We start from the raw sequence: 10,275 nt of genomic DNA, 5'->3' as shown, positions 1-10,275 counted from the left end.
ATTGCAATGCTCAGACTTCTTATTGAGGTGACTTCTCTCATTACAGGGCACAGGCTCTAGAGCGTAGGCTCTGTAGTTATGGCTCAAGGGCTTAGTTATCCTGATGTGGAATCTTCCAGGACCAGGGACTGAATCAGTGTCCCCTGCATTGGTAGGTAGATTCTTAACCACTGGACCACCAGTAAAGTCCTCTCATAAGTTTTTGTATGTTGGGGTTTTTTAAGATTCTCTCTTTGCACAGATGTAAAGAACAGACTTTGGGACTCTGTAGAAGAAGGCAAGGGTGGGATGATTTGAGAGAATAGCATTGAAACATGTATATTATCATATGTGAAATAGATCACCAGTCCAGGTTCGATGCATGATACAGGGTGCTCGGGGCTGGTGCACTGGGATGACCCTGAGGGATGGGATGGAGAGAGAGGTGGGAGGGGGGTTCAGGATGGGGAACACATGTACACCCATGGCTGACTCATGTGAATGTATGGCAAAACCCACCACAATATTGTAAAGTAATTAGCCTCCAATTAAAATAAGTAAATTTAAAGAAAAGGAAAAAAAAAAGATTCTCTCTTTGCTTTTGACAGTTTGATTTTGATGTTTCTAGATGTGGATCTGTTACCTTACTTGAAGTTTTTTAGTTTCCTGGATATGTTCATTAATACATTTTCTACACAATTTGAGAAGCTTTGGTCATTTTTCTCCAAATATTCTTTCTTCTCCTTTCCTCTCCCTTCTTTTCTTTTGGAACTCCCATTATGTGCATGTTGGTATATCTGATGCTATCTCACAAGTTCTAGGTTCTGTTCATTTCTCTTTTTTTCTTATTTCTCAGACTGGATAATCTCAATTAACCTGTCTTCATGCTTGCTGATCATTTCTTCTGGCTGTTCAAATTATTTGTTGGAATCCTATCATCAAATTTTCATTTCAATTGTTATAATTTCAGCCCCAGAAATTTTATTTGTTCTTTTTCTTAGCATCAAAAAATTTTGTTGATGTTCTGTATTTGGTGACACATTGTTCTCAATCATCTTTAGTTCTTCAGACATGGTTTCCTTTAGTCTTTGAACATAGTTTTAAAAGTTGACTTAAAGTTTTATCCAGTAAGCCCAGCATCTGGAGTTTCTCATGAACAGTTTCTACTGGATACTTTATTTACAATGTATGGGCTATGTTCACCTAGTTCTTTGTGTGTCATCTAACATTTGTTGAAAACTGGACAATTTAATAATATAACATCGTAACCTTGGTAATCAGACTCCCTTTCCTTTGTGGTTAGTTGTTTTTGTCAGACTTTATTATTGTCACTATTTGTTTAGTGATTTAATTGAAATAATTCTTTAAAGTGTGTATTCTTTGGCATGGGTGGCCATCGAATCCTCTGCTTAGTTAGCCTAATGATCAGCTAATATTTGGGCAAAGAGTTTCTTAAATGTCTTGAACCAATTAATCTCCCAGGATTTTCTGGGAGATTAACGTGTGCATTGGGGAATCCCTTAAATGCCCCAGTTGGAAGTTTAAAACTCTGCTTTGGCCTTCACTTCTTGTTTACACAGTGTCTTGAGGTCAATCAAAAGTGAGACATTGGGGCTTTTCCAAGTCTTTCTTGGGCTTGTGCATGACTCTCACATGTGTGTGGGCTTACAGAATTCCAGGATTGTATTGGAGTTTCTCAAAGCTCCCTTTGGACATCTCATTAATCAGTCTCTCGTTTTAAGTTTTTAACTCAAATTTTACAAGGACGTATAACCTAACGCTGGATCATGGAAAAAGCAAGAGAGTCCCAGAAAAACATCTATTTCTGCTTTATTGACTATGCCAAAGCCTTTGACTCTGTGGATCACAATAAACTGTGGAAAATTCTGAAAGAGATGGGAATACCAGACCACCTCACCTGCCTCTTGAGAAATCTGTATGCAGGTCAGGAAGCAACAGTTAGAACTGGACATGGAACAACTGACTGGTTCCAAATAGGAAAAGGAGTATGTCAAGGCTGTATATTGTCACCCTGATTATTTAACTTATATGCAGAGTACATCATGAGAAACGCTGGACTGGAAGAAACACAAGCTGGAATCAAGATTGCCAGGAGAAATATCAATAACCTCAGATATGCAGATGACACCACCCTTATGGCAGAAAGTGAAGAGGAACTAAAAAGCCTCTTGATGAAAGTGAAAGAGGAGAGTGAAAAAGTTGGCTTAAAGCTCAACATTCAGAAAACGAAGATCATGGCATCTGGTCGCATCACTTCATGGGAAATAGATGGGAAACAGTGAAAATAGTGTCAGACTTTATTTTTTGGGGCTCCAAAATCACTACAGGTGGTGACTGCAGCCATGAAATTAAAAGACGCTTACTCCTTGGAAGGAAAGTTATGACCAACCTAGATAGCATATTCAAAAGCAGAGACATTACTTTGCCAACAAAGGTTCGTCTAGTCAAGGCTATGGTTTTTCCAGTGGTCATGTATGGATGTGAGAGTTGGATTGGGAAGAAGGCTGAGCACCAAAGAATTGATACTTTTAAACTGTGGTGTTGGAGAAGACTCTTGAGAGTCCCTTGGACTGCAAGGAGATCCAACCAGTCCATTCTGAAGGAGATCAGCCCTGGGATTTCTTTGGAAGGAATGATGCTAAAGCTGAAACTCCAGTACTTTGGCCACCTCATGTGAAGAGTTGACTCATTGGAAAAGACTCTAATGCTGGGAGGGATCGGGGGCAGGAGGAGAAGGGGATGACAGAGGATGAGATGGCTGGATGGCATCACTGATTCGATGGATGTGAGTCTGAGTGAACTCCGGGAGTTGGTGATGGACAGGGAGGCCTGGTGTGCTGCGATTCATGGGGTCGAAAAGAATCAGACATGACTGAGTGACTGAACTGAACTGATAACCCAATGAGCACATTGCTGGGGCACTGTGTAGAGGCAAGTGCATAGAGTGGTAAAAATACAGTTGACTGGCTAGATATCCACTTTGGTTTGTTCATCAGTGGTAGGAAGAATAGAAGGAGTCATCTTTTCTAAGTAGAGATCATAGGCTATGATGAAAGAACAGGAAAAACAAAGGTGGAAAGGATGAGAAGATGAGAAGGACCTGGTCCCAAGAAATTCACTGTGAGGCAACTTCAAGCGATTAGTCTTCTGTGCCTCAGATGTTTGTCCTTGAGTTAAATGAACTTTGCCTTTGATTATAGTCAGTTAATTCCAAGTTTCCTTTACTCAGTCTTCCCTTTCTTTACCTTACATTTCAGTCTCTAAGGAGGACAACAGGGTCAGAATATGGAAGATTGTCCATATCTCTGAACAGTGTGTTTCCTTGTTTATGTAGGCAACACAAAACATTTTCTCCTTCTTTATCATTTTTGCTGATTGTTGAGAGAGTGGTGGTTGGAAGCTAACAGGAAGAAGGGGTGAGAGTGTGGAGTCATGGATATATTTCATTATTTGCATAGATTTCATAAAATCTTCTATAGAGATGGAAATGTCATCTGGAAATAAAGCTGTGTCTTCTTTCACTGACTGGAAATATCAGAGCAATGGTAAGTGGAAGGATGAGAAGAGGCATAATGCTGGCTTCATAGGATGAGAAGACATCACCACCTCGAATTTTCTGAGACTGTGTAGGAGTGATGTTACTTTCTCTAAAAAAGTTTTGTAGAATTCACAAGTGAAACCATCTGTGCCTCAAGTTTTCTTTGTGGGAAAATTATTAACTAGAAATTAAAATTCTTTTATAGACATAGGCCTACTCAAATTATCTGTTTCTTCTTATCTTTGATAAGTGATCTTTGATAGTTTGTGTTTTTCCAAGATTTTGTTCATCTAAATTGTCAAAATTATTGGCAAAAAAGTGGTAAAAATATTCCCCAATTATCCTTTTAGTATCTGCAGAATCTGGTCTGATGCCACCTCTCTCATTACTGATATTAGTTATTTTTGTTTTCTCTCTTTTTTTCTATTCAATCTCCCAGAAGTTTTCAGTTTTACTGATTTTTTTCAGAGAACTAGCTTTTGAATACATTATTTTTACTCTTTTTTTCCTATTTTTTATTTCAAAAATAAGGTTTATTTTTTCTTCTGCTTGCTTGCATTTTGATTCTTTTTTTTTTTTTTTAAGTTTCCTAAGGTAATGGCAGCAGTAGGAAACTTGATATAAATTTTGGAATCTGGGAGTAAGGTGCTGCTATTATCAGTCATCACAAACTTAGTAGATTAAAGCAATACAAATTTATCATCTTACACAAATGTATTATCTTATCTTACCTTTTATGGAGGTAGAGGTTCAAAATGGGTTCACAGGGTTATGTTCCTTCTGAAAACTCTGGGAAAAAATATCTTTCTTTGCTTAGAAAAGCTTCTAGAGACTACTTACTGTAATAACCATATTTTCTAGTTTCCGTATTTGATCCTCTGATATCTTGAGGCTGTGCTGACCCTGGAGGGATGTCCGTCCCAGGGCTAGTTAACTCCTGGAGATATTATGGGACTCTTCTGCAAGAACTCCTCTCATATGTAAGCCAAACAATCCAGAGTCCACACTTCAACTACCTACTTGATCAGCTCTCACAACCAGACCCATTACCTGCCTCCCCTAATCAGCCCAGGGCCAGGTGCCAGACAACCAGGACAGCCCTGACACCTCAGAGAACCTGTTGAAATGATGCAAACTTAGAGATATTACTTTGTCAACAAAGGTCCATCTAGTCAAAGCTATGGTTTTTCCCGTAGTCATGTATGGATGTGAGAGTTGGACTATAAAGAAAGCTGAGTGCTGAAGAATTGACGCTTTTGAACTGTGATGTTGGAGAAGACTCTTGAGAGTCCCTTGGACAGCAAGGAGATCAAACCAGTCCATCCTGAAGGAAATCAGTCCTGAATATTCATTGGAAAGACTGATGCTGAAGCTGAAACTCCAATTCTTTGGCCACCTAATGCGAAGAACTGACTCACTGGAAATGACCCTAATGCTGGGAATGATTGAAGGCAGGAGGAGAAGGGGACATCAGAGGATGAGAAGTTTGGATGGCATCACTGACTCGATGGACATGAGTTTGAGCAAGCTCCAGGAGATGTGAAGGTCAGGGAAGCCTGGCATGCTGCAGTCCATGGGATGAAAGAAGAGAGTGGAAAAGTTGACTTAAAACTCAACATTCAAAAAACTAAGATCATGGCATCTGGTCCCATCACTTCATGGCAAATAGAAGGGGAAACAGTGGAAGCAGTGACAGATTTTATTTTCTTGGGCTCCAAAATCACCGCAGATGGTGACTGAAGCCATGAAATTAAAAGACGCTTGCTCCTTGGAAGGAAAGCTATGACAAACCTAGATAGCACATTAAAAAGTAGAGACATCATTTTCTCTCAGCTTACTAATATTTTCTTCTGAAATGTCTCATCTACTGCAATGGTCATCTGGTATGTTTTTCCATTCAGTTATTGTAATTTTTGTCTCTAGAAGTTTGATTTGGGTTTTCTATGTCTCTACTTAGCATTTTCAATCTGTTTTCTCACTTCTTGAACATATGGAATACAGTCAAAATTATTGTTTTAAAGGCCTTGCTATTCATTCCATCATCTGTGTAATTTTGGAGTCAGTTTTGGTTCATTGATTTTTCTCATCAAGATGGGTTGTGTTTTCCTGCTTCTATGAATATCTGGTTATTTTTTTACTGAATGCTAGACATTGTGATGGAGAAGGCAATGGCACCCCACTCCAGTACTCTTGCCTGGAAAATCCCATGGGTGGAGGAGCCTGGTAGGCTGCAGTCCATGGGGTTGCTATGAGTCGGACACGACTGAACGACTTTACTTTCAATTTTCACTTTACACTTTCATGCACTGGAGAAGGAAATGGCAACCCACTCCAGTGTTCTTGCCCAGAGAATCCCAGGGATGGGGGAGCCTGGTCAGCTGCCGTCTCTGGGGTCGCACAGAGTTGGACAAGACTGAAGCGACTTAGCAGCAGCAGCATTGTGAATTTACCTCATAGGTTGATGAATATTTTTGTATCCCTATAAATGTTTTTGAGCTTTGTTCTGGGATGTGATTAAGCTAACTGGAAAGAGTCTGAGCACTTCTGGGCTTCATTTTAAGATTTGTTCAGCAGAAGCAGAACTGAGTTTAGTTTAGAATTAATTCCTCCCTAAAGGGGTAAGACCCATCTTAGTACATTACCCAGTGTCCTTTGAATTATAAGATTTCCCCCCTGACTTTGGGGAACAAGCCCTGTTTTGGGGCTGTGTGCCCTATGAGGCACTGTTCTCTATTATATTTTGGATAACTCTTTCCCCATCCTTGGAGAGTTTCATCACGCTTATGTCTTAGGCAGTACTCTGCTAAATATTCAAAGCATCCTCTGCAGGGTCTCTTCCTGTGTAGCTTTCTCTTCTCCAAAACTCTTGTTATTAGTTTTCCCAGGCTCCTAGCTCTGCTTAATTCAGAGAGACCATCAGCCTCCCCACTGCCCCTCTAGGCAACATAGCTTTAAACCTCTCTAAGCGCCATAAGTTGGACAATCATGGGGCTCTCCTTATTTTTTCCTGCTTCTTTGGGGATCATTAACTTTTTTTGTCTGATGTTCAATGTCTTACATTTTTTTGTTTCATGTATTTTGTCCTTTTTCTTAAATTTGGTCCGTAGGGTAAACCTGGCCACTGTTAATCCATTTTAAGCAGATTAAAGTCTATTTTAAATTCCTTTTAGTTTTACATTGTCTTCTCCATTTTCAGAGGCATCTGCCAAAATTCTTTGGAATTCCCATGATCTCTCTTTGAATAGTAAACCTAAATGGCTACTTATCTTTAACACTGGGAATATTAGAACTATTATAGTCGAAACTCATTTTCATATGTCAATATCGAGCTTCTTTCAAATAACAGTATTATTTTCTTCTTTAAACTTACTCATATTTCAATTTTTCTCAAAAATTGCTGTGAAACTACTCTTAAAGGTGAATCATGGAACTACGTAGCAAATGCCAAGAACTAGGACTATGGCTTTGTTGTAGTAAAGGAGTATCACTCTCATACTTCTTTATAAAGCAGAAGTGTTGTTATCAATATCGTGACTTAATTTGCCATGGTAGTGTTTTCAAAAGTGAAGTAATAAGTACTTTAGTATTTTTTAACTTGTACAATAATGTACCAAAAAAGGTATGCATCATTGTCCTCCAGGATCCTTTTTTTCTTGGCTGTGCTGGGTCTTCATTATGGTGTGTGGGCTCTCCAGTTGTGGCTTGAGGCTTGTGGGATCTTAGTTCCCTCACCAGGGATCAAACCTGTGTCCCCTGCATTGAAAGACAGATTCTTTTCTTTGTAGTAGTAGTGCTGGGTCTTCATTGCTTCGAGTGGGCTTTTCTCTACTCACTAGTTGCTGTGCGAGGGCTTCTCATCGTAGTGGTTTCTCTTGTTGTGGAGTACAGGCTCTAAGGCACTCAAGCATCAGCAGTTGCAGCACATGGGCTCAGTAGTTGTGTTTCCTGGGCTCTAGAGCACAGGCTCAGTAGTTGAGGCACATGGGCTTGGTTGCTCTCTGGCTTATGGGATCTACCTAGATCAGGGATCGAATCCGTGTCTCCTACATGGCAGGCAGATTCATAACCACTGGGCCATCAGGGAAGTCCCATCTCCAAGATTTTTGAAGACCAAACAAATATAACAGCATGTCCCATTATTTGAATCGTAGAGACTTATATTCCATTATTCTCCTCTACTAGACAAATGGCATATCCTTCATCTTTTTGGTAAAGTTTGGGGTTTTGTATCAATAAGGTACATTTAAGAATTTCCATGACTGAGTTACTGACTCCCTGACACTTTCTGATCCACCAAAGTGGAAGATTCCAAGACCCTCTCACAGCTGCCCTTGACGGCCCCCACCTCTGTGCTCTCTGCTTCTCTTAGATAAGCTTCCCCCACACATCACCATGGTGCGCCATTCATCTCACCCTTCCTTAGAAAGCCTGTCCCAACACTAAATCCAGAAAACTTCCAAAATTTCTTTTGGCCTCAACTCAGCTTTCCCTCTGGAAATTCCACTATATATTCTTTCTTTTTTTGGCCACACCGCGTAGCATGTGGAACCTCCCTGACCAGGGATCAAACCTGTGCCCCTTGCAGTGGAAGCCCAGAGTCTTAACCACCAGACCACCAGGGAAGCCCTGTATATTCTTTTTGACAGTTTTCTGTTGCACCTTTATTCACCTTAGTTTGTTAAAATTGTATCTATTTTACAGATCCTCTAGATAGAATGACCACCCACTTCAGTTCAGTTCAGTTCAGTTCAGTCGCTCAGTCGTGTCCGACTCTTTGCTACCCCATGAATTGCAGCACACCAGGCCTCCCTGTCTATCACCAACTCCCGGAGTTCACTCAAACTCACGTCCATCGAGTCAGTGATGCCATCCAGCCATCTCAGCCTCTGTCGTCCCCTTCTCCTCCTGCCCCCAATCCCTCCCAGCATCAGAGTCTTTTCCAATGAGTCAACTCTTCACATGAGGTGGCCAAAGCATTGGAGTTTCAGCTTCAGCATCATTCCTTCCAAAGAACACCCAGGACTGATCTCCTTCAGAATGGACTGGTTGGATCTCCTTGCAGTCCAAGGGACTCTCAAGAGTCTTCTCCAACACCACAGTTCAAAAGCATCAATTCTTCGGCGCTCAGTTTTCTTCACAGTCCAACTCTCACATCCATACATGACCACTGGAAAAACCATAGCCTTGACTAGACGAACCTTTGCTGGCAAAGTAATGTCTCTGCTTTTGAATATGCTATCTAGGTTGGTCCCACTTGCTGCTGCTGCTGCTAAGTCGCTTCAGTCATGTCCAACTCTGTGCGACTCCATAGACGGCAGCCCACCAGGCTCCCCCATCCCTGGGATTCTCCAGGCAAGAACACTGGAGTGGGTTGTCATTAGTGGGATACAATAAGTCACCCCTCTCAATGTGATATTTTTGTCTTTGAAAAGCAGAGTTTCTTATAGGAACCTTATCAATCACACAGTAGTTACAAGAATGTCAGATATAATGATGCATACAATCTAAACAAGAGAAGCTATTTAAGAATTTACATACTGTAAAAATATGCACATTAGAAGTTAGTCGTGTGGAGAGATACAAGCAGCTGGAAGAGTAGTTGATTGGGGTTGAAGGATATTTATATTTAAGGATATTTAAGGATATCCTTAATTAAATTAAGCAGTAATATTGCTTTTTCTTCCTATATATGTTTATTTATATGAATAAATTTATTTATTACAATAAATAACTGCCACTAACAGACATAGGTTCTCCACACACATCTAAATACACAAGAGTAAATGATGACCTACTGCGTGTACAGTTCCAAGTGGGTTTGTGATCCTGTGATAGCTCTCATGAAAATGGTACATAGTAAACCCCATGCAGGCAAGCACTGGTTATTAAGTCTAGTTTTAATTTGAAACTGTTTAACTTCTGACATTATTATCTGTGAAGAACATGTTTTCTTTTACTGTTTTAAAAATTGATATGCATGCAGAGTGGGGGAATTTTGATGGTTGCTCCAACTAACAGTGATAGCTGAAATATCCTTAAAAATACTTCTTAATAACAGAATTTATTCACATATTTAACGTAGACCGTGGGTCATCTATAGCTTCAAATCTAAAGATAGAGGAAGTGTATTGGAATTTTAATGCTTTTAGTTTTAGTATCCTATAGTTTCCTACCTTTGTCCCAAAGAATGAAATCCATGTAACTGCTTCTGTGTTCACCAAAGCAGGCACCACTTTGAGCTCTTAAGAGAATATTCAAAACAAAAAGTGTACTTTATCTTCCTCTGCACTTTTTGAGAAACTTGACCAAAATTATAAATTACTCAAGGTTCCTGTTGAGCAGAGGTGTTTTTCTGTGTTACTGTCTAGAGAACAAACCAAATGAGATCTTCGTGAGAAAAGTGCTGACTTGGAACACATGTTATCAGCAAGCAGGGACCCTGGACAGCAGCTTAATTTTCTCATTTACAAAACACCCCCATTCACTCTGCTTTTCACCAACTATTAAAGCAAAATCCTGGGGGGTGGGGATTGGCTATGCCTAACAACTTATGCTTAAAAAGATCCTCCCAAGATTTCTCTAATCAAGGAAAATCCCTTCTGTAAGAAGTTGGCAGGTTCTGTGAACCTAGAGGGAAGACTTAATATCTCTGCTGCTGCTGCTGCTAAGTCACTTCAGTCGTGTCCGACTGTGTGCGACCCCATAGACGGCAGCCCACCAGGCTCCTCCATCCCTGG

This window comes from Bos indicus, chromosome 8 (genome assembly GCF_029378745.1).
Source record: "Bos indicus isolate NIAB-ARS_2022 breed Sahiwal x Tharparkar chromosome 8, NIAB-ARS_B.indTharparkar_mat_pri_1.0, whole genome shotgun sequence".
Lineage (NCBI taxonomy): Eukaryota > Metazoa > Chordata > Mammalia > Artiodactyla > Bovidae > Bos > Bos indicus.
The sequence above is the reverse complement of the archived record's forward strand: the minus strand, read 5'-3'. Positions refer to the sequence as shown.